The sequence below is a fragment of the Lepus europaeus genome, chromosome 8 (genome assembly GCF_033115175.1).
Source record: "Lepus europaeus isolate LE1 chromosome 8, mLepTim1.pri, whole genome shotgun sequence".
Taxonomy (NCBI): Eukaryota; Metazoa; Chordata; class Mammalia; order Lagomorpha; family Leporidae; genus Lepus; species Lepus europaeus.
In genome coordinates, this window is record NC_084834.1 from 76,320,810 (window position 1) to 76,345,181 (window position 24,372).

At 39.7% G+C, this 24,372-nt stretch overlaps 1 protein-coding gene and 1 long non-coding RNA gene across 2 annotated transcripts in view; both read left to right on the top strand.

Moving 5' to 3' along the window:
• The window catches only part of PPP3CA (protein phosphatase 3 catalytic subunit alpha), a 325,310-nt gene that overhangs the window by 8,124 nt on the left and 292,814 nt on the right, over positions 1–24,372 (top strand). The window lies entirely within an intron of this gene.
• On the top strand, positions 209–11,282 carry LOC133766046 (uncharacterized). The gene is made up of 4 exons (XR_009866641.1): positions 209–632; positions 2,578–2,803; positions 2,933–3,076; positions 9,723–11,282. It is a non-coding gene; the product is annotated as an uncharacterized LOC133766046 (long non-coding RNA).

The window sequence follows — 24,372 nt, forward strand, 5'->3', positions numbered from 1 at the left end:
AAAATGTCAGTGGATGCTATCCAATGGAAAAACATATGGGTTATGATAATTAAAAAAAAAAAAAGTGGCACCAACTCTGCTGACTCTTAGTGGCTATGAGCCATCCGTTGGCATATGTTTCTAAACATCTTGTAAGCTGTGCTGTTTTATCAAATTCAAAGCACAATATATTCTCTTAAATGATAGAACCTGAGTCAGGATTTCAGGTTTGTATTTTTTGTTTCAAAATATATTTTGAAAATGATAAAATCTTTTTTTATGTATTTAATGCTATAAAATAAGCATATACCTTTTCTGTTTGGGCCTTCTTATTTGGATTGCAACAGATTTCTCCCATCATTCAGTTCTCTTCATTCACCCTTCAGTTCAAATGCCATGTCCACTGGGACTCACAACTCCTGAAACCTTAAGTGCCAGTGAAGGGACAAGGCCCCTCCTTCTCAGGACACCTTGGTAGAAGCATGCTGCTGTGATCATTTGTTTACGTATGTGCCTCTTCTCCCCAGGAAGTGGGGAGCCCTCTCTAGGGAGGAGCCCAATTCATTTATCTTTGTATCCTTAGCTCTGCACATGGCCCTTTGCAGAACAAGTATTCATACATGGTTGTTGAATGAATGAAATCACAAATAAAGGTAATAATATGGATTTAAATTTCTAAATTGTAGAATTCTTTGTTATGTTGAAATTTTATGGGTCTTAAATCATGGTCAGCCTACAAGTGTGTAATAATTTTCTTGATTTGTAAGCCTCAGTGCTGTATCAGTGTGTTTTCAGGTGGGTTTTGGGAAGACTGTATTTCATTAATGGGGGTTATGTGGCTTTTGTCTCATAGCCAGCATGCAGAAGCATTACTGACACGAATGGCTTTTCCAGGGAGAGTGCTTGGTTCTCAGTGCATCAATGTCAGTCCAAAAGTATATGGGTTGATTTTTTCAAAGGTGGATGGCAGTGTCTTTTTCAGGAAGACCAATGATGATAATTGATGAGGGAAGAGCTGTATAGCTAGCATCTGGGAGGCCTAGATTAGACTTGTCAATGCCCAAAAGCAAATAAATAAAAATTAATGCACTTAGCAGTTATAACCAAGATGCAAAATACTTTGCATATCCAGGTGGATGACTGTGTATACGCCAATAATAAAATCTTCAGACCCAGCACATGAGTAAGGCTGCTCATGATTCAGCTCTCTTGATGGTCCTTTGATGTGGTCAGTGTTTTTAGAAAAACTCAGCCCTGGAACCTATAGCAACAGGGAGGAAGTATGACGAGGCCCCTACTCTCAGTCATGTCCTTCCAGGTGACCACTGAACCTGCACTGGCTCAGACTTAGTTGTATGGTTTTCAGTTAATGTAGGTCAGCTGAGGCTTTCCAAGCTCCACTTTAATTTCATTCTGAAGTAGTGTTTCCAGTGTCTTCCAAGGGCCAGAATTGACTGAATCTCCCCAGTGCAGAAATATTTTTGTTTCAAGGAGTTGAAGGCAGGGAAACTATAGCTTCCTGTGCAAAGTCTCACTGTTGTTTTTTTGCTAATTTGCATTCAGTAACCAGGAGGGAATCTCTCTGGCCTGGCCTCCGGTCAGGTCAGAATTCTACCTGAGTACTCATTCTCATTCCTCTTCCATAAAAGGATGTGTAAAATTTTGGAGTATGTAAGAAAAAAAAAGTCCTCATGATGATGAAAGGATTTTAAATTGTGGAAGAAGCAGATTATGAAATATGAGTAAGAAAGGTCGAATGGTGATTTTTAACTACAATTTTCAAATATTAGAGTGGCCCTTTCTGCAGTGGCTCACACTCATGTGTCCATAATCCCTATCAGCTGAAGAAGAGAAGATAGTATTTGGAGTCATCAGAGTTAGGTGAGCTGTAAAAAACAAAACAAAACAACAACAAAAGAACAACAAGAATTAACCAGTTACAGACATTTTACCAGGATTGGTTCCAGACCTTTAACACTGTAGTAGTTTGTGGGGAATGGCTGGATGGAGATACAAATGATTCTGAATTATTTTGGTGTAAACATGAGCATTGTATGTGTGCTAAAGAATGGTCAACCTGACATCATGAGATTTTTGAAGCTGGAAGGAGCCTTGGCAATCTCATTTCCCTTCTAGCCCAGATCTAGTCCTTGACCATGTTCTGGGAGGAAGGATTGGGGTTATAAGGGAAGTGCTTTCTCTGTGAACTTGCTCATGTTCCTGTGTGAGCCTGTGCATAACAAATGAATCAGACTCCTAGAATCAGAATTCTAGAACTCAAGGGTACTCCAGAATTGTAGCCCAGGCCACCCCTAAAGTGGACCCTCCTGACCAGCCTCCCTGACCGATGATAATATTACCACTATAGGTACACATCTAATGAGACGGAGCTCCTTACTCCTTACCACCTCTCACTCCTTACCGGAAACAGTGCTTCCTTATGCTTGAGCATACTTTAGTCTCTGAATAGACATTTGATTTTCTTAACATTGCCCTATGGAGTTCTAGAGAATGAACTGTATATGGTTTTCATAAGAGAACTTGTTTACTATTCAAAAAATAGTTTTTTTCTTAATTCTTCCGTTTTTCCCCATACAGGATGGTTTCTAGATCTTTCTGTATCCTAGTAGCCTTCCTTTAAATACAAGTTGGAATGTTGGAGTCCCTTGAAAATGGAGACAGAAGTTCATCTTGGCTTAATTGCATCCACGCAACCTCCAACACCTTCAACTCAGTTCCCTTAGTACTTATTACTTAGTACTTTTGCACTTTTCTGGCCTCATGCTGACCTTTAAGCTACTTGGGACTCAAGAGTCTTTCATGGGTAAGCCCTGTCCAGCATCCCATGATACCACCTAAACAAAGATTATACTGTCGTGATGTCGTTATGTTGTGATGTTCTTAGTCCTTATAGCTTTCTGATTGAAATTTTGTAACTTGTATTTTCTCCCAGGCCCTCTACAACTTCCAGGAGTCACCTTGAAGCACCTTGTCTGCTCTATTAAGTAGGAACATCCCAGGAAATCTAAATAGCAGGTGCATTCAACAGTGATTTTCTAGAGGTGTTGCTTTCACCTTTTATTTACAATACAGGCAAGTAATAAATACAGGACGATAGTCTGGCACCATGGGAGTATTTGTGGGGTAACTGAGAGGCCACATGCCTTGTTTACTTCTCAAATCATACTAAAAAGGCAACTCAGTACCCTGCACCAGAGCCAACACTGCCTCTTCTGCCTGCCCTCACTTGTGCCTGGGCTTTGAGAGTTGTTGATAAACAGCTCCTAAGGACTTTGAATTTGGTTAACCTAGTGGATTGGTTTGTAATTTGATAACTAGTTTAAGTTTCACTGCCACCTGTAGGAGGCCAGTGGCTTCCAACTGCGGTGTCAGAACACATTGCTGTGTTACCTCAGCTCCGAGGTGTTAACAACTACTGAGGCCAATGTACAGAAGTTTGCAAGTGACTCAATTTTAAAATATTTGTGTTTAATGTAGATTCAAGTTCAGCCTTGAAATATTTCATTCTGATGTGACAGGCTGGAGTTGCAGCAGCCTTGGTGGGCATCTTGCATAACTTGCAGTCTGCTGGATTTTACCAGTATGCCTTTAATTACAGTGGAAATTATACTTTATTTGCCTGTGTGTTTTTGTTGGCAGTTCATTAACATTTGGATTCACTCATGCTACTGTTTTGTTCATTTGACTGTTTTGCCATGTGCATCTCTGTGGGGAAAAAAAGGCTGAGATCTGCAATGGGAGACTTTGCCTTTACCAGCCAAGTCTGTGAACTAAATAGATCTTGAAACATTGATAGGCATGTCTAGGTTGATTTCAAAGTGCTCTATGAACACTTCTTCAAACGTCTCCCAGGGGATATCATGCCTGGAATTCTATGATTAGTAATTTATTTATGCTAAGATTGGCCTTCTTTGATAGAAGATTGAAAAGTAACTGATCTTTAAAATGTGATTTAGTGAATTATCTAATTTAAATTTGCTTCTCTTTGAGTACTATTGAAGCCAGGAAAAATCTTGTATTTCTGGAAGCTGGACTTTCTGCCTTCCTTTTAAATCCATATTGCATGACTCTTGTATCAATGAAAGCTTCATTTCCACCTCCTGCTTCTAAGTATGATGCAGTCCCCCAGTTGGTAAATAGATTATTGTACTGATTGTAAAATGACTGTTGAAAACCTTTCTGTCACTTTCAAACCATCCATCTGTCCATCCATCTTTCTATGGATACATTCTTTTGTTCTGTCCAAGTATGCATCAGAAATTTAGTGCTCCCCACTTGCCTGACTATACATCATGTTCTTGGGCCTCAGAAAGTTACAGCACAGTGTGGAAGGTAAAAGTAAATCACAGTGTAAGTTGTAATTAATAGCAGAAGGTGCAAAATGTGGACATATAGAAAATGGAGTGATGAACTGTCTTCATTGTACTTCTCATTTGCAAAAATAAACATACCAAAATTACTTTTCTTAGTGTGTAGTATATGTAAGAATGTGTTAGAATATTGAGCTTATTTTAAAATGAAGATGGTGTAAAAGATGCCACCAATGGAGTGATGAGCATTTGTATCCAGAATTCTATAGCTACTATAATAACTGGGCTTTGATCAGGGTATATGAGATAGAATCATGGGCTGTTGAAGGTAGAAGTACCTTTAATAGTTTAACTGTCTTGTAAAAGAAAGATGTTTAGATGATTAGCAGCCTGCTGTCTCCCTCCCCTACATACTTTTTTTTAGTGATGGAGAGGCAGAATCAAAGTGTAGAGAGAACACAAGTTTAAAGCCAGGCAAAACCTGGATTTAAATCATGTATGTTCCACTTGCCAGATCTGTGTCCATGGGCAAGTCATGTGATCACCTTGAACCCATTTCTCTTACTGAAGACTGGAAATGATGATACTAATTTTTCAAGTTGTTAAGATGAAATAAATTATATATAAAATGCTCAGCCTAGTGCTTGCTGTGAAAAAGCCCCAACATATACTTGGTATTGTTATTTTGTTGTTGGACAGCTCCTTTGAAAGCTATGCTTTCTCTTCTAGAAATATTTTGCATTAAAGCATATACTTCTTCATCTCCTATCTACTGTGAAATGTATTGCAACTCAAGTGTTCTACCACTCCACAGAGACAGTTTGGCAAAGGTCAGCAATGGCTGTACAATTGCTGGTTTCTCTGATAACTTGACATGATGAGCCACCACTTCTTGAAAAGTCCTTGCTGGTTTTCAGGGATTTCCTCTTTTTTCTGACTTGTTTGCCAGCTCCTCTCACCATCCTAAATGTGGATGTTCTTTTACACTTTTACACATTCTTCCAGGCAGTCTCTTCTTCCCTGGGTAGGGTTGATTACTGCTTGTAGGCTGATGACTAGCACCTCTGTATTTACAACCTAGTATTTTCTCTGGGACTGTCTGTCAAACCCCATATACAGCAGTTTGCCGTGGATAGGTATGGTGAAAATAAAATGTGCTATCTGCCTCTGTGTTTCTGATCCTGGGTGACATTACCACTATCCATCCAGTCAAACTTGTCACTCAGTTCAAGCCTTTAAAATATTCCACTTAGAGCACCAGGACCCTCCCAACATCAGTTCTCTTTGCTTTCAACCTGGTCTCTTCTCTTACATTAATTTAATCACATTTCAGTTAGGGTAATTTTTCTGCAATGAACATCTGATTTTTCCAGTTCCTTGTTTCATTGTTAATCTTCTCTTACTGACTTGTTGGGACTCTTTATATATTATTGTGGAATTCTACTCTTGTATGATTTCTTAAAATATTTATATCACAGCGTAGGTTACATTGTACTGAATTGAAATCTCCTGTTTAGTAGAATATAAGTTGTTAAGAGCAGGGAAGAACATCTTTTTTCATATATATATGCTGAATCTTCATGTATACTTAGACTCATAAAAGTTGATTAAACTGAACTATTTAAAATTCCAAACCAGACCTTCCTTGCTTTTTATTTGCTTTAGCTCCACATGGAGCACTTTTGCTGTCTTCTGTGTAAAACTTCTCTGTACTTGTCAGCAACAGCTGTTTGTGCTGCTTCCTGTACCTTGTACATATAATGTATAACCAAGGTTTGTAATGTTTTTTATCATTAGTCTTTGAGGTCAGAGTCAGCCTCTTGATTTCTCCAGTGCTTAGCATCATCTCCCTACCTTTCTTCCTATATAGAACAAATTGGTTAGATGAAATATTCCTGTCTACCACAAAAGCATAATATTATCAGTGCTCCCCTCCTCCAATGTCATATCTTCTATTAGTGCAGCTCTACTTAGATTACATTTTCCAATATTCTTGATTTAGGGAATATGTGGCCTTCCCAGTGCCCATTCCCAGGGCAATTTTTTTCTTTTTTAATATTTATTTTATTTGAGAGGCAGAGTTACAGACGAGGGCAAGAGAGAGAGAGAGAGAATGTTTGTCTTCCATCTGATGGTTCACTCTTCAATTGGTTGTAGCAGCCAGAGTTGGGCCAATCTGAAGCCAGGAGCCAGGAGCTTCCTCCAGGTCTCCCACATGGGTACAGGGGCCCATGTACCCATCGTGGGCCATCTTCTACTGCCTTCCCAGGACATAGCAGAGAGAGCTGGATTGGAAGAGAAGCAGCCAGGACTACAAGTGGTGCCCATAGAGGCCTAGCCCACCATGCCACAGTGCTGGCCCCTCCAGGGCAATTTCTGGTGATGAATTAAAAGCCACATCTCCTTCATTCTGAATTATTTTGTAATTCTAAGCCCAAAACTTAAGGTTTGAAAGCCTCAATTTGATTTAATTTTGTTAACCTTGTCCTGTGATTCTAACTTTTTTAGATGGTTTATAAACATCTGGGCATTTAACCTATTTTCAGTTATCTGCTTCATTTTTGTGTCATCATTAGATTTGTTTTTTAACCTAAACCTGGCCACTGAAGTAACTTTTGGAGGCAGTAATTTTGATTGAGTGCATTCACAAATACATCTTTTGAGTTCTGCATATGTCGCTTGTGTAAAAAGAGAGAAAGGAATTGTTTTAGCAATTGCTGTCCTTGATGTTTTCCCTTCCTAATTGGAATATTTTTCTACAGTCATACCTAAGAATGATGTTTTTTTTGAAAAAAATCCAATGCCTTTGTCTATGCTGAGCTTTTTTTTTTAACCTTTCGTGATTTTAAAGTGTAAAGGACATGAATTTGTTATAGATAATGGTTAGTGGATTTGTATATTTATTATAGGCATATGCTTTATAATATATATTATTCGGTGCATGCACACACACACACATTTGAGTGTCAGTGAGACACAGAGAGTGAGCTCCCATTTGTCGATTCACTCTCCGAATGGCTGCAAGGGCCCTTAGTTGGGGCTGAAGCCAGGAATTCAGCCCAGCTCTCCCAGATGGGTAGCAGGAACACATTTATTTAAACTATCAGTGCATGGCCGGCGCCGTGGCTTAACAGGCTAATCCTCCGCCTTGCGGCGCCTGCACACCGGGTTCTAGTCCCGGTCGGGGCGCCGGATTCTATCCCGGTTGCCCCTCTTCCAGGCCAGCTCTCTGCTATGGCCCGGGAAGGCAGTGGAAGATGGCCCAAGTGCTTGGGCCCTGCACCCGCATGGGAGACCAGGAGAAGCACCTGGCTCCTGGCTTCGGATCAGCGCGATGTGCTGGCCGCAGTGGCCATTGAAGGGTGAACCAACGGCAAAAAGGAAGACCTTTCTCTCTGTCTCTCTCTCTCACTATCCACTCTGCCTGTCAAAAAATAAAAAAAATAAAAAATAAAAAAAAAAAAACCATCAGTGCTGTGACTCCCAGGTTGTGCATTAGCTAGAGGTAGGAATCAGGGCACAGAGGTGGGTATTGTACCTATATTCTGTGATGTGGGTCATGGGCATCTTAGCCACTAGGTCAAATGCCTACCCTGCTTCTACTTTTAGTTAAAGAGAACACTTTGTTAATTTGTAGGCTGCGTTGCTGCTTTACAGAATTTTTGCTCAAAGTCAACAATTAATGAAGTGCTTTTGTATTTCTTGAGTTTTCTCTTCTAAAAAATGTTAATAATGTTAATAATGGTTGGGCTACCTGACCATAAGTACCTTGTGCAAGGTGATCTAGTGAGTAAGTGAAGGAGCAGACGTATGGACTCAGACGTGACTCCAGAATCTCAGCATTACCACGGTCACTAATCTGGGGGGCAGGAAAGGCCACATTCATTAGAGTATCAGTGAGTTAGTAGAAGACAGATTTTATTAGGGATTTGTTTTTATGTGAAATCCTGTTGCTGCTGGGAATCATTTTAGTGGAACATCAATGGATTTTCTGGACAAGCAAAATATAGTACTTTTTTGGGCAAGTGTTTTGTCTTCTTTTTAGAAATATGTAGCTGAGGCTCATAAAAATGGGACTGGACTGTGAACTAGCTTTATTTGGCATTACTGGCCCTACCGTGGTGTTATAACACAAACCCAAAACCTGAAAAGGAGTGCTAACTATGAGTTAGATGAAGAAGCCATTAGTACACCTTCAGTTTTTCCTTTAAAAGGAAAGCTATGAAAAAGGGTCCAGTGCCAGTTATTGTGTGCTGTCTGCCTTGGTTGTAGAGACTTGGCTTTTTTATATTCATTTTCATATTTTTGTCACTAAAGCAAATAAAAGAAGCCACATGTAGCTAAAGTGAAAGCCACTTCAAGGAGACGTCACATGAAACATTTTGAGGAGGGAGTTATGTGGTTTCATTGTAACATTTTAGATGCAAATGTGAATTGTTTTGAGATCTGAAATTTTCATTTACTACTTTTACTTTGCTGTGATGAATTTTAGTCCTAGTTCAGTTTCATTTTAAACTGATTATTTACAAGGGTGATGGTTCAGAATTTAATGCTTCTTCCAAAGCAGGGGATTGGAGAAATGAATTTTCTGTGCCTCTAATTAGTTAACACATTTCTGATTCATTTGAACCTGATTTGATCTGGATAGATTCTGTGGTTGAAGGAAGTGCAGGTCAAAGGCCACAGGCTTCAGTGTAAGGGGAGATTTAGCACTCTGCCTGGATTCCCTGGGGCTGTAAGTTCAGGGATCTCTAATTTCATAGTAGGACCTCTTACTTTCCCTTGCTTTGCAGTGGATATCTCTGTATGTGGGAAAATTTACTCCCTGCTGGAAACAGATTAGGTCATATTTTCTTTTGTTTCTTTTTTCTCCTGTGCCTTTTTTTTTTTTTTTTTCCTGGTGAACCTTCTACTCTGTGACTTTATTTTGGTTGTTTATAGCAGTATTCATTGACATGTAGTGAGAAACTTTGAGTAAGTCTAGTTTTTAAATAGGAGGACTTCTTGGATGTTTTATTGATAGTTCTTGCTTTGTTCATTTGTATTTGTTGAAATGTAAGATATTTCATGGTCTGAGAAAACAAAATATACATTACAATTTTCTTGTGTGTGTTTATTTTAGTCCTGAAGCCAGACTTTGCCTGAAATAACCTTTTCCTTATAAGGAAATTGATACTGAGATATGATTATGCCTAGTGTTTATTATTGCATACATAGATAATTTTAATCTTGTCAGTACAGGAAAAATATCAGGTAAGTCTGTATTGAAATCAGAATATTTAAGTGAATAACCAGTGTTTAAACATTCCATAAATTAAAGAGAGAGAATATGTAAGAGACAGTCTTGTACATTGTTTTTATAAAATGTGGTTTTTTAAAAATTTTTTATTTTTTTATTTTTTTGACAGGCAGAGTGGACAGCGAGAGAGAGACAGAGAGAAACGTCTTCCTTTGCCATTGGTTCACCCTCCAATGGCTGCCACGGCCGGCGCACCACGCCGATCCGAAGGCAGGAGCCAGGTGCTTATCCTGGTCTCCCGTGGGATGCAGGACCCAAGGACTTGGGCCATCCTCCACCGCACTCCCTGGCCACAGCAGAGAGCTGGCCTGGAAGAGGGGCAACCGGGACAGAACCCGGAGCCCTGACCGGGACTAGTACCTGGGGTGCCGGCACCACAAGGTGGAGGATTAGCCTATTGAGCCGTGGCGCCGGCCAAAATGTGGTTTAATATATGTCTTTGGAGTGAAATTTTAAAGTTGAAGATGAACATAGAGAATGCTTTTATTGAGAGTTCCCCTAGGAAATAAAACTCATGAACTACTTCACTGCTTTTACCTATCTTGACCTTAATGCAGGAGGCTGGCAGGGCATTTCTGGGTTTAGCAACTTTTAATTTTCTTATTATTGCTTTTTTAATGGAAGACTTGTGGACCTATGGACAGGTCTGATTCAGTCATTCAGTGTTTGACTAGAGTTTAATTGGCATGGGCAAAAATAAAACTGCATGCCACTGCTTCTGCATATTGTTTTTTATTTTGTTTTTTTAAAAATTTACTTATTTATTTGAAAGTTAGAGTCACACACAGAGAGAAGGAGAGGCAGAGAGAGAGAGAGAGAGAAAGAGAAAGAGAAAGGTCTTCTATCTGATAGTTCACTCCCCAGTTGGCCACAACAGCCGGAGCTGTGCCAGTCTGAAGTCAGGGGCCAGGAGCTTCCTCTGGGTCTTCCCATGAGGGTGCAGTGGTGCAAGGACTTGGGCCATCTTCTACTGCTTTCCCAGGCCATAGCAGAGGTGGATTTGAAGTGGAATAGCCTGGACATGAACCGGCGCACATATGGGATGCTGGCACTGGAGGCGGTTCTATAGAAGTGTCTTGAGTTCACAAACTTGGGACATTATTTAGACAAGGCCATAATTGAAGTGGAAGTTCTCTCCTCCCTTTAGAGAAAGGTACCTCCTTCTTTGATGGCCCCTTCTTTCCGCTGGGATTTCACTCACAAAGATCTTTCATATAGGTCATTTTTTGCCACAGTGTCTTGGCTTCATGCCTGAAATACTCTCAAGGGCTTTTTAGCCAGATCTGAATGCCTTAAGCGCTGATTCTGAGGCCAGAGCACTGTTCAGGGCATTTGTCGTTCTATGAGTCTGCTGTTTATCCTGCTTCCCATGTTGGATCATTCTCTCCTTTTTAATTCTATTATGATTAGCAGACACTTGTTCTTTATGTGATCCCTTTGACACTTAATCCTATCTTTATGATCAGTTATAAACTTAAACTGATCACTTTAACTAGTAAGATGGCATTGGTACCTGCCAACTTTATGGGATTTGGAGTCCCATGGCAAATTTTTAACTCTACCCTTAGGGGTAAGTCTGAGGGAACGTGTGCTGAACTGTACATCTCCTCCCTCTCTTATTCCCACTCTTTATTTATTTATTTATTTATTTGGACAGGCAGAGTTAGACAGTGAGAGAGAGAGAGAGAGAGACAGAGAGAAAGGTCTTCCTTCCGTTGGTTCATCCCCCAAATGGCTGCTACAGCCGGTGCTGCACCGATCCGAAGCCAGGAGCCAGTGCTTCTCCTGGTCTCCCATGTGGGTGCAGGGCCCAAGCACTTGGTTCATCCTCCACTGCACTCCCGGGCCACAGCAGAGAGCTGGACTGGAAGAATAGCAACCAGGACAGAATCCGTCGCCCCAACTGGGACTAGAACCTGGTGTGCCGGCGCTGCAGGCAGAGGATTAGCCTGTTGAGCCGCGGCGCTGGCTTCCACTCTTTATTTTTAACAAGGATCGATCTTCAATTGCTACCACCTTTTCTTAATTGTAGTTCTGTCCTATGAAGAGGCAGCATCAGAATTGCCATTTTGCTTTTGATTATTTGGCCTGTATTCAAGATGGTACTTTCCTCCTGTCTCACCATCCCCAATCTATTCAAGATTCCTTGAATGGAATGAATGGGAGGCAAGACTCATTGTGGACAAGCAATCATATAACACAGTTCAAAGTGCTGTCTGTAGGCCACTGTAAGTTGACTTACATTGTCACTCACAGAGCCTTTTATGCATCTGTCTCAGGACATGGCATAGTGTAGACTTCAGTGAGTGCTCCCTGTTGCTATTTCTAGTGAATTCTGGTCTAGAATGTTAAGAAAGAAGTAATAGGAAAAAACTGAAGTGGCAGGATTTGGCTCGTTGTTTTCAACCATTGCAGACTCACCTGTTTCTACTTTAGAAATACTTAACCTTGCTTTTTGCTTCTCTTTAAATTGGATCCATTTGGATTAGAATTAAATTTAGTTTTACAGTGTGACCTACTTGGTGTCAGTTATTTTTACAAATGCAGTTCCTTTAATCCCATGGGAAAACTAGGAGTTGGTTAATATGGAAACTTCCTCTGAAGTCTGTGAATCAGAGAAGTTGAATAATTTGCTCATGATCACAGAGCTAGTAGATGGTGAAGCTGAGATTCAAAGACAGGCTATTTAAAAGTTGTTTCAAGAAATTTAAACTGAACAAGGAAGTTAGGAGAGGAGGGTAGTTAACCCTTAGGTCACAGTCCAGCAGGTTAAGTATAGAAGTTTTACTATGTTTCTTTTACTGCCCCCCACCCCACTTTTCTTTCATTTATCTTTGCAGAAAGATTTTAAAGAAGATTCCAGACATTTTATTACCCAGTGTACAAATTTTGACAGTGGGTATAATATTCTATTTTTATACAAAATTTTATAAGTATCGGAGAACATGGACTGTAAGCAGATGGTAGCCATGCTTTTCTGGGAAAACAAATAATTTTTGTTTATTATATCTAGCTTCATATGATATGGTTAGTCATCATTTGCTACTCATTAGTTAATAAAATAACTAATAGCTACTGAGTACTGACTCTGGGCTAGGAACACTTCCTTCTGCGTTGTTAGTGCATATTAATTCATTTAGTTCACAGTAGCCCTGTGATCTATAATAATCTCTTGTGAGCTCAAGTTGCTTTTCAAAAATAGGTATTTCTTTTATGTAGGAATGAAATATAATTCTACATTACCTTGAATTGTAATATCCTTCACTCCCTCTCACCTTTAATACTGGTCATCATAATTTATTGATACACAGATAGAAAGTTGCTGCTCAGAAGTGTGATTACGGAAGTATGGTATCAGAGGTGCCTGGGAACATGTAAGCAATACAACGTCTCAGCTCGTTTGAGTCAGAATCAACATTTTAGGCAGGGTTTTCAGGGGACTTAAATGTACAATAAAGCTTGAAGCTCTGGGTATGTTCAAACAGTGTCTTGCAGCGTGATGGCACTTAATCATTTGAAAACTTTTAAAGGTACCAATGCCCAACCTGAGCCCTGATCAGTTAAATAGACTATCCATGTGAGGCCCCATATTATTACTTTCTTTTTAAAAACTTCTTTATTTGGACAGCAGAGTGGCAGGGTTGTGCGGGTCGGGGTTGGGGAGAGCAATCGAAATTAAATCTTCCATCTGCTGGTTCACTCCCCAAATGCCCACAGCAGTCAAAGTTGGGCAAGGGAAAGACCAGGAGGCAGGAATTCCTTCCATTCTTTGACATGTGTGGCAGGGGCCCAAGTATTTGAGTGATCATCTGCTGCCTTCCCCAAGCTCATTATCAGGAAGCTGGACTGGAAGCAGGGCAGATGGGCTTCAAACTGGCACCTTGTATGGGATGCTGACACTCCAAGTAGACAAGTGGAGGCTTAACTTGCTGTGTCACAACACACCCCCCCTCAACTTTTTAGAAAAGATTCATTTATTTATTTTGAAAGTCAGTTACAGGCTGGCGCCGTGGCTCACTAGGCTAATCCTCTGCTTGCGGCACTGGCACCCCTGGTTTTAGTCCCGGTTGGGGCGCTGGGTACTAGTCCCGGCTGCTCCTCTTCCAGTCTAGCTCTCTGCTGTGGCCTGGGAGGGCAGCAGAGGATGGCCCAAGTGCTTGGGTCCCTGTACCCGCATGGGAGACTGGGAGGAAGCACCCGGCTCCTGGCTTCGGATCGGCACAGCACCGGCCGTTAGGGTTGTGAACCAACGGAAGGAAGACCTTTCTCTCTGTCTCTGTCTCTCTCTCACTGTCTAACTCTGCCTGTCCAAAAAAAAAAAAAAAAAAAATCAGTTACAGAGATGGAGAGACACAGAGAAACCTTCCATCCACTAGTTCACTGGATCAGAAGTGGAGCAGCTGGGACTGGAACTGGTGCTCATATGGGATGACAGTATCTCAGGCCGTAGCTTTACCCCCTGTGCCACAATGCTGGCCCTGTTTTGTTTTGTTTTAATTGGATTTTCTAAATGATGTGAGTCTCGCATTGATATATATGGGGATTCTTAAGTTCAGACTTTACAATGCACTATTTAATACTACAGTATCTCTCTCCTATGCTTTAGCTGCTTCACTATGAACAAAACGTTTCACCTTGTAAATCACATACAGAAAATGATGCTCCACAAGACTTGAATATGAAAAATCCTGGGTTTGCATTTAATTTCTTTGCTGATAACAAATGACTAATGGTATAAAAAATAATTCTGTAAGACTGGACTCCACTGATTTTATCCTCATTTGATAGTAGGTAATGAAAATTTTGCCAAAATTTGGAGGTGGATGTTGAGCCCAGTGGTTAAGAGTTCCAGGTCCCATATCAGAGTAGCTGTGTTCAGTATTTGGCTTCCAGTGTACACCATGGGAGCCAGCGGTGATGGCCGAAGTAATTGGTTTCCTGCCAGCCATGTGGGAGACCTGCATTGAGTTGCTGGCTCCTGGCTTTGGCCCAGCCTATTTAGGAAGTGAGTCTGTGTACATTCAGTCTGCCTCTCTCTCTCTCTCTCTTTCTCTCTCTCTCTCTAAGTAAATAAATATTTTTGAAACAAAAAATTTGCCAGAGTTTCTTTTCCATTTCTTACTTCATTCTTTACTTCCAGTGAAGAATTATACTGAAGAGGCATGGGGATGTGAGATACCAAATGGGCAAAATAGAGACATGAGTTGTTAAGTAAGGTCACATCATTACACTGGGTAGGATTCCACATACTTTATATTTTGTTATTAATTTTTTTCTCCACATGTATAGATGGCTATTTGATCTTCTTTAAGTCCATGCCTTCAGTTCCAGATGTGGTTTTTGTTTATTTGGCCGCAGGAAGGCACTGGACAACAGTAGAGAGAAATTAAGTATTTTTGTGCTCCTTTCCCTGAGTTGCACATGGTGGAGTGGTTTAGAGCCAGTCTTCCTTCCTTGAATCCTGACTCTGCTGGTTGACTACAGGCAAGTTAGTTATGTGCCTCAGTTTTCCTATAAATAAAACAGCACCTACCTATAGAATTTTATGGGGATTAAATGAATTAATACATGTGTAAAGTGTTCCTGGCATATAAGAAGTGCTTTGAAAGTGTTTGATAGTATTACTGTTACTAAAGTTTCCATACCTCAGAGACAAAGTGTTACTTATATAGGAAAGCATAAACTCAACCTAATGATTTTACCATTTGAGAGATTTGTTAGGCTACAACAGGATTTTTCTTCCAGGAAATCAGGTGTCTGATGAGAGCAGGTCTACAGAATGTTCAGACACATATTCTGGCTCTGGATTCCTCATTACACTGGGTGAGTGGGTTAATCAGTGCACACTTGACTGAAGAGCGGGCAAGGGACACTCATCACACCTCCACAGTTACCTTCAGTTTGTGAAAGTGCTCTGGGTTCCTGGCACAAGAGGCACTAATGAAACCCAAATTGTAGTCTTTAAAATAATTGATTTCCCAAAAGGCCCGTGGTACACGTTTTTTGTTTTTTTTTTTCTTATTCTTTTAAAGAAATTCATTAATATTTATAGTTTGGTATCATTTGAGGAACAGCTACAGGTGTTTCAGTTCAGCCACGGAGGAAATGAGACATGCAGGTTAAGAGGAAAGCCTGGAGCTGTAGCAGTAGTAGAGCCATTGTGTGTGAGTCTTGGGACGCTGAAGATTCCATTTGGGAACGGTGCCTTTATTTCCAAGGAAACAAATTGTGGCTGAAATGTGAAGAAGTGTTATGTTCTATTTTTACTTACTTTTGATACTGTTCTTTTGGATTTTCTGTATGTGCACACATATATGATGAGTATGATGAAAATAATGTAGTTGCATCATTGAATATTTTTCTGTAATGAAATACTTCTGTATCCATTTTTATATTTCTTTTTCTAAAGTTTTGAAATCAACAAATGCATTGCCTCTTTATAACAACAGCTATCTTGGTTCATTCAGGCTACTGTAATAAAAATGCCATTAAATGGATAATTTATAAATAACATTCATTTTTCATGGTTCTGGAGGCTAGAGAGTTCAAGATCAAGGTGTCAGTAGTTTTACTGTCTGGTCTTTGGTGAGGACCCAGTTTATTGCTCTTTGTTCAGATGACAGAAGAAGGGTGGTTTCTCTCTGGGTTTGTTATAAAAGGGTACCCATTGATCCCATTCATGAAGGAGGAGCTCTCGTGACCTAATCCCATCCCAAAGGCTCCACCTCCTAATATCATCACCTAGAAGGTTTAGATTTCAACATAATGAGTTTTGGGGGGATACAGATGTTCAGACAACAGCAATAGTGACTTGCATGCACTTTGGAATAGACTGTGCTAACCATTTTTTATGGGCAAGATTAGGCAAGTTGTTGGCATAGGAAAAGAAAATTACTGTGTGAAGAGATGACTCTTATTTACTTAACATTTAACCAGAAAGCCCGAATAAGTTCCAAAGAGCTCCTTTGACAAGGATTCTGGGGAAGAAGTATTAAAGGGCAAATGAGGAAAGGATTCTTACTCTTAAGTGGGCTTGAGGGCAAGGGCCAACCATTCTGCAAGGGAAATGACTATAAATGGCCTTTGCAGTTAAGACATCCTCTGTTGCAACAGCTACCTCTTGGACAGCTTGTTTTTCCTCTTACTTCACAGAGTATTGCTGCTAGAAACACCTTTGTCTTAGCTCTTGGGCTCTGCTGTTTGTCCCTTAGTCTTCTCTTGTCTCTCTATAAAATTAAATTTTCTTGCCCTTACATTTGAAGCTTTGTTTTTATTTTGCTGTTCCCATCTTGGAGGCTTCTTCACTGGTATGCTTGGAAGGGGTTTTTTGTTTCATGCTAGATGACAACAACAAATTAATTCTGGCTTATTCCTTTTATAGATAGTTTGGGGAAGAAAATTTGAGAGAAAATGTAAAACAAAAATTGTGCTGTCAACACTGAAGAGGGAATGACATTCATTCTCATCCAGTGGACTTTTTGGTCCCTGCTAACATTCGTGAGCTTTACAAGAGTGGGGAAACTTTTTTTCTTTTTCCTGCCAAGGGCCATTTGGATATTTATAACATCATTCAAGGGCCATATAAAATCATCAACTTAAAAATTTACCTGCCGTAGATTGACTGAGTTTTGAATCCCACCTGTGGGATTGGCCTTGGCAGTGACAGACCAGATGATTTTCAGAGGCCTTATATGGCCCAAGGGCTGAAGTTTGTTTCTGTGATATAATAATGCATGCCAAGGTAACCCCCAATGCAGGAGAGCTCTCGTGTTTGTTTCTTCAAATAAATACTTGTGGTTTCTATATTATGTCTATTTTTTTTAAATAATGTAACTCTTCTGGTAAGTCAGCGTTCCTAAAGAACTTCTGTTTCTACTGTTTTAATGTCACTTAAAAATGTATATAAATAAACAGGTATGGACGGGTTTCTCTCTGTAGTTGTGCTATCCTAGATTTTGTTTATAAGCATTATCTGTAAAATATAGATAAAAAAAAAACAATCACTGTTTTGTATCACTGCGATCATTGGTAGGTACAGAAGCACAAATGTCTACTGTATCAATAGGAAATTATACAGAGGTTAGCAAAAATACCTTGTCTTGGACAGGGGGTAGGTTTGGCTTTAAGTGCACACACACATTCGTGTTCTCTTGGCTACTCCGTGATGCTTTCTTAGTTGGCTTCATGGGTAAGCAGGCTTTTTTTCAAGGCTCTTTCAAATAGTTTATGGAAAAATACATTTAAAAATTAAGTTTATTTTGGTACAAAAATTGAGATTCATGCATTTTTTTTACATCCATGTAGTTTTTGAAGACTCCTCGTATACTGTTTTAATAACAGTATAATATGTAAGTAAACTATTTAGTTTTAATTGATTACATTTTAGGGTAGCAATTTTTTGGTAACTTATGAGGGACTGCTTCCCTAATGCTAATACATAATCTCAAATCCCAATTTTGAAAATTATAATTTGAAACCAGCTATTTCTGAATTTTTCAAAAAATTACAACAAATGCTGTGCGTGTAGTTTCTTTTTTTTCCTATTTATAGATTTAATTTTTTTTGGCTTTATTCATTGATTTTTGTGAAAATTGGGGACTAGATAGAGGAAATTTAGATGTGCACAGTGATTTGTGTATTCAAAATTGTCCCAGGAAACAGGTGTTGTCCCTGTTTGAGGTGAGGAAACTGGGGTGTATAGGCCCTAGCACTGGCTGGTTAATATAGATGACACTACAAAGACAATTGAAATTACTTGTTTCTGGGTCTGCTTTATCACTCTTAGTAGGCTATTTATTTTGTGTTCATAATAAGCTTATTGATTTAGGCTTATCCCTTGGAGGTTTTGAACAGTTTCCAGTAATTGATACCCTATACTTATATCTCAAATTTCCTGTAAATGTCCCTGAATGAATTCTTCAATAAAAATTTTCAGCTAATCAGTTTTTTTCTTTCTCCTTTTAAGGCTGTTTTTCCCCCCTGAAGAAAAAATGAGCTGCTATTATGGAATTACTATCCATTTCATATCACCACCTAATTTACTGCCCATTTGAAGTAGATAATTCAGTTGTAAAGGAGTATATTTTGTTTATTATCTTTAAGTTGGCTTGCAATGTGAAAATTTCATGTACTCTTAAATAAAATTTGAACAAGTTGTGTCTCTAAAAAATTATTTAATGAACATTAAAATCCTTGTGTGAGTTAACTTTAAATTGAGCCCTACCACTACTATGTAGCATTTCCATGGTACTAATTATAATTGAGGCAGGGGTTTCTGAGGCCAGGCCTTTTATAAACACGTTAGTAGATTATACCATTGGTGACTTTTCTTAAACCATTGATTGAAATTTTTCTAGATATGTTCCTTGAAAATACAAATCTGATATTCAAAGCATGTGTTTTAATCAACAATTTATATTCTATAATTGTCTTGATATGTTATTTACTTTTACTACACTGCACCTATTTTTTTTCTAAAAGTGAAAAATAGTGATAGGCAACACTTGAATTATTGCATGTATCAGATACTATTTGAACTTATTTTTCATGTAGTAATTTATTTTAACTCCAAGAGGTAGTATGTTGCTATTATCCCCATTTTACATATTAAAAAAATGAGTAACAGAATTAATAACTTGCCCAGGGTCACACAGATTAAAAGTGATGATGCTGGGAGTTCAACCCGGTTACTGTAGTTACAGAGCCCATTATTTGACCGTGATGTAATGTGCCTCCCAGAAGGCTGAAAGATTGCTGATACTGTCATCAAGTAGATTCTAAATCCACAAAAATTCAGCTATCTGGTTATGAAAGAATGTGGAGAAATAGTGTTGTCAGTATCCAAATATTATTTGATAATGACAAGTAATACTTTCAAAGCAAATGCATTTTCATAGGACACTATTTCTATGTTTAATTTTGAGCTTTGCATTTTCTTTTATCATGGTCCTTGGAAATTGTCTAAGGAATAACAAATATTAAAACAACAAAATAGAACCATATAAAGAGAACTTGAAGAGACTGAGAATACTTAGAATTCAAGATACTGTATGGAGATAAGGAATTCAGTATCTGATAACTTGTTACAAATACATGAGACAAAGGAAAATTTTTACCATATTGATTATGAGTTAAATTAGGAGAAATCATTTCACCACTGGAGAAATTTAAGGGCCATATGTGTATTATGAGGATGTGTGATGAGGGTGTGGAGTTGAGGAGCCCAAGGCAGTGTTAGAGGGACGACACATGACCCAACATTCTTTTGCTGAGGACTGTTTTTGTTTAGCAGAGTGCAGTCAAGTGGATTGTGGAAAATCATTGTGAGTAGAGGTTATTGAAAAAGAGTAGATGGTAGGCCGGCGCCGCAGCTCAATAGGCTAATCCTCCGCTTGTGGCGCCAGAACACCGGGTTCTAGTCCTGGTTGGGGCGCCGGATTTTGGTTGCTCCTCTTCCAGTCCAGCTCTCTGCTGTGGCCCAAGTCCTTGGGCCCTGCACCCGCATGGGAGACCAGGAGAAGCACCTGGCTCCTGGCTTTGGATCAGCGCGGTGCACTGGCCGCAGTGGCCATTGGAAGGTGAACCAACGGAAAAGGAAGACCTTTCTCTCCCTCTCTCTCTCACTGTCCACTCTGCCTGTCAAAAAAAAAAAAAAAAAAAAAAAAAAGTAGATGGTAGAGGAAGATGGGGTAAAATGCTATAAAGAATGGCACGTTGTGGAGGAAACATTTAAAGATAATTTTAAAGACATTGACTCTGTTGTGTGAAATGATTCCCCTCATCCATCTTTCCCAAGAACTTGGGCCATCTAATACTGCTTTCCCAGGCCATAAGCAGAGAGCTGGATCAGAAGAGGAACAGCTGAGACATGAACCAGTACCCATATGGGATGCCAGCACCACAGGCAGAGGCTTAGCCTACTATGCCAAACTGCCGACCACAACACATTTCTTTTCCTGATTCCCTCATCATGTTTCCTGGAACACAAATGTGATGACTGGAGCTCTGGAAGCCATGTTGAGCCATGAAGAGTCATATTCTAGAGAATATAGAGTAGATAGCTATAAGGAGTCTGAGTCGTTGGGTCCTTGGGGCATTTTTGGAATTGTTATACTAAGGTTGAATTATGGACATTGAATTATTTTCTTGAAAAGAGAACTCAAGCTATATTTAATCCTTTGTTATTTTGGATTTGTCCTGTGCAGGTGAAGCTCATTCTAGCAGAATTCACTCAACTGAATAGGATATTTTTCATATACTTTATTTGGCTTATTTTCATGAATATGTATCTACATCCTGAATGAGGGGTTCTGGTTACCACATGTAAATATCAGTGAATAATGACACATGATAAAATACACACAAGGAAAAGAGCATGAGATTGACTTTGAGTTCTGTCGTTTGAGTTTGCTGAGTATCAGGGTCTTCTGTAAAACTGGAATTGTAGTGTGTCTTACTTGGTTTGGATTGTGGTAATGAACTCCCTGAATTGGGTGGCTGACAAACAACAGAAATTTATTTCTCCTAGTTTTGGAGTCTGGGAAAAGCAATATCATGGTGGGGTTCCAGTGAGGGTCCACTTCCTTCACAGATGTCTTTATTGTAGCCCCTCAGGGTAGAAGCAACACACGTAGCCTCAGGGCACTAATCCTTAAGGGCACTAACCCTTACTTAAGGGCACTAATCCTGCTCATTAGAATTCAGCCCTCATGACCTACTTAATTTCCAAAGACCCTACTGTTTAATATGGTCAAATTGAAGATGATACAAAATGAATTTTGGGCAGACAGAGACATTTAGGTTATTATTTGATAAAAATAGAAGAATGCAGATTGCTCTCTGCCTCTCTTCCTCTTTCCCCCTGCCTCTCAAATTAAAACAAATAAATAAGCATTTAGAAAATGCTTATTTTAGGAATTCAGTAGGATTTGACATGAAAATTAGGTTTTTGGGCCTACTATTCATGTGCAGTTTCAGGGTCTTATGGAATTTATGTTTAGTGATGTAATTTAGGATTTTTCTCCATTGAATGACTGGATTGAAAAATTCAGATCAAGAACTAGATGTTTTTAATTATGTTTTTGAAAGGAGATGGAGTGATTTCTGTTCTTCAGGGTGCTCTCTCTAAAAGAAGAAAGTAAGTGATGCCCCCTATTGAAATAAGCTGCAAAGCTGTTAACTGGACCAAACCAGTTGGAGGAATTTTTGTACTCCATTTACAAAAAAAAATATTTATTTATTTATTTGAAAGTCAGAGTTATACAGAGAGGAGAGGCAGAGACAGAGAGGTCTTCCATCAGCTGGTTCACTCCCCAGTTGGCTGCTGGAGCTGCGCCGATCCGAAGCCAGGATCTTCTTCCAGGTCTCCCATGTGGGTGCAGGGGCCCAAGGACTTGGGCCATGTTCTACTGCTTTCCCAGGCCATAGCAGAGAGCTGGACTGGAAGAGGAGCAGCTGGGTCTCGAACCGGCTTCCATATGGGATGTCAGTGCTTCAGGCCAGGGCTTTAACCTGCTGCGCCACAGTGCCGGCCCATGTACTGCATTTCAATTCTCCTCTGTGTGGTTCACATGAAAAATATGAACACAAGTCTCATGCAAATTACTTTTATCCTTTTAAAAATATATTGAGTTAGATAGTTTTTTTTTTTTTTTATTTGACAGGCAGAGTTAGTGAGAGAGACGGAGAGAGAAGTCTTCCTTCCGTTGGTTCACCCACAAAATGGCCGCTATGGCCGCATGCTGCGCCAATCTGAAGCCAGGAGCCAGGTGCTTCCTCCTGGTCTCCCATGCGGGTGTAGGGCCCAAGCACTTGGGCCATCCTCCACTGCCTTCCCGGGCCATAGCAGAGAGCTGGACTGGAAGAGGAGCAACCGGGGCTAGTACCCGGCACCCTAACTGGGACTAGAACCCAGGTGCCGGCCCACAGGTAGAGGATTATCCTAGTAAGCCGCGGTGCCGGCCAAAGCTTGACTTCTTAACTCTCCTTAAGGGCATGTTGGTGCCTCCGCTGGATGCCCTTTCCTGGCTTCTGCTCTAAGATTCCAGCCCTGATGTACCATTCTGATGAACCAAGCCATCTTCTGCTGCCTTCACAGGTGCGTTAGCAGGAAGTTGGATCAGAAATGGAGCAGCTGTGACTCTTAACTGGTATTCATATGGGATGCTGTCGTTACCAGCTGCTTAACCCTCTATGCTACAGTCCTGGCCCCTGTTTTCATAACTTTTAAAATATATAAACTGGTCTCTTGGAAATTAAATTATAACTGGATTTCCAAGCAAATAAGAAATCTTGAAATAATGAATTTTCTGTGTGATTGGTGCAACTTAATAGCATAAGTGGGAATTCATCAATTCTTGATTTTTAAATCAATCTACTTTCATAAAACTTATTTTTAAAATTTTAGTCTTTGCTTCATAAAATTTAATATTTTTAACCATTCCATTTAGTATTAATTAACTTTTATATTCACAGCTTAAGGATGATGAATTTCAAGTAATTTGATCTTCCACTTTAAATACATAAACTTAAGTAAATTTTATCTTGCTAACTGAATCTGTAATTTTTATTTAATTTGAACAAAATCCTTGCTTCAAAAAGTGTTGATGCTTTTACTGTGCTGAATTTTATTATGGATTTCATTTATTACTTCCAAATAATTTTTTGATTAAAGTAGATAATAGTATTCAATAGTTAGAAAATTCTTTCTTTCTTTTAAACAGGAATCTGTATATTTACATATACATACTGCAGGTATCTTTTTGAAGTATCTTTTTGAACCAATTTGAGGGTTTGTGTGATTACATTAATAATTATTTTGAACCAAGCTGATCAGTAGTAAACTAGAGCATAATGATCCTTATTTTTGTCCGCTGAGAATTCAGTTTTTTTGAGTTACACTTCATTTTAATTTTTGTAGTACTGTACCAATTGTGATATATTTAAAAACACTTTGGGGGCGGGCACTGTGGCATACTGGGTAAAGCCGCCGCTTGTAGCGCTGGCATCCCACATAGGCGCTGTTCAAGCCCTGGCTGCTGCACTTCTGATCCAGCTCTCTGCAGTGGCCTGGGGAAGCAGTGGAAGATGGCCCAAGTCCTTGGACCTCTGCACCTGTGTGAGAGACCTGGTGGAAGCTCCTGGCTCCTGGCTCCTGGTGTTGGATCGGCCCAGCCCTGGCTGTTGTGGCCATTTGGGGAGTGAACCAGCAAATGGAAGACTGTCTCTCTGCCTCCAGCTCTATGTAACTGTCTTTCAAATAGATAAATAAATCTGAGGTTGTCGCTGTGGTGCAGGGGGTTAACGCCCTGGCCTGAAGCGCAGGCATCCCAGTTCTGGCCAGTCCAGTTCTCTGGTGTGGCCTGGGAAAGCAGTGGAAGATGGCCCAAGTCCTTGGGCCCCTGCACCCACGAGGGAGACCTGGAAGAGGCTCCTGGCTCCTGGCTTCAGATTGGCGCAGTTTTGGCTGTTGCGGCCATTGGGGAGTGAACCATTGAATGGAAGACCTCTCTCTCTCTGCCTCTCCTCTCTCTGTGTAACTTTGACTCTCAAGTAAAAAATAAATAAATCTTTAAAAAAATTTTTTGGTAGTGAAAAATAAACATGAATGTAAGAAATCAGTAAGTTTATCATGGGACACTTCATTTTACTAATGTCAATACAATACTCAGTAATATTACAGTTGAAGAAGGTATAACTGATATTTTAGTTAAACTGAAATAGGTGTTAAGTAGGATGATGATTGAGTTTTTTAATTGTACTAAT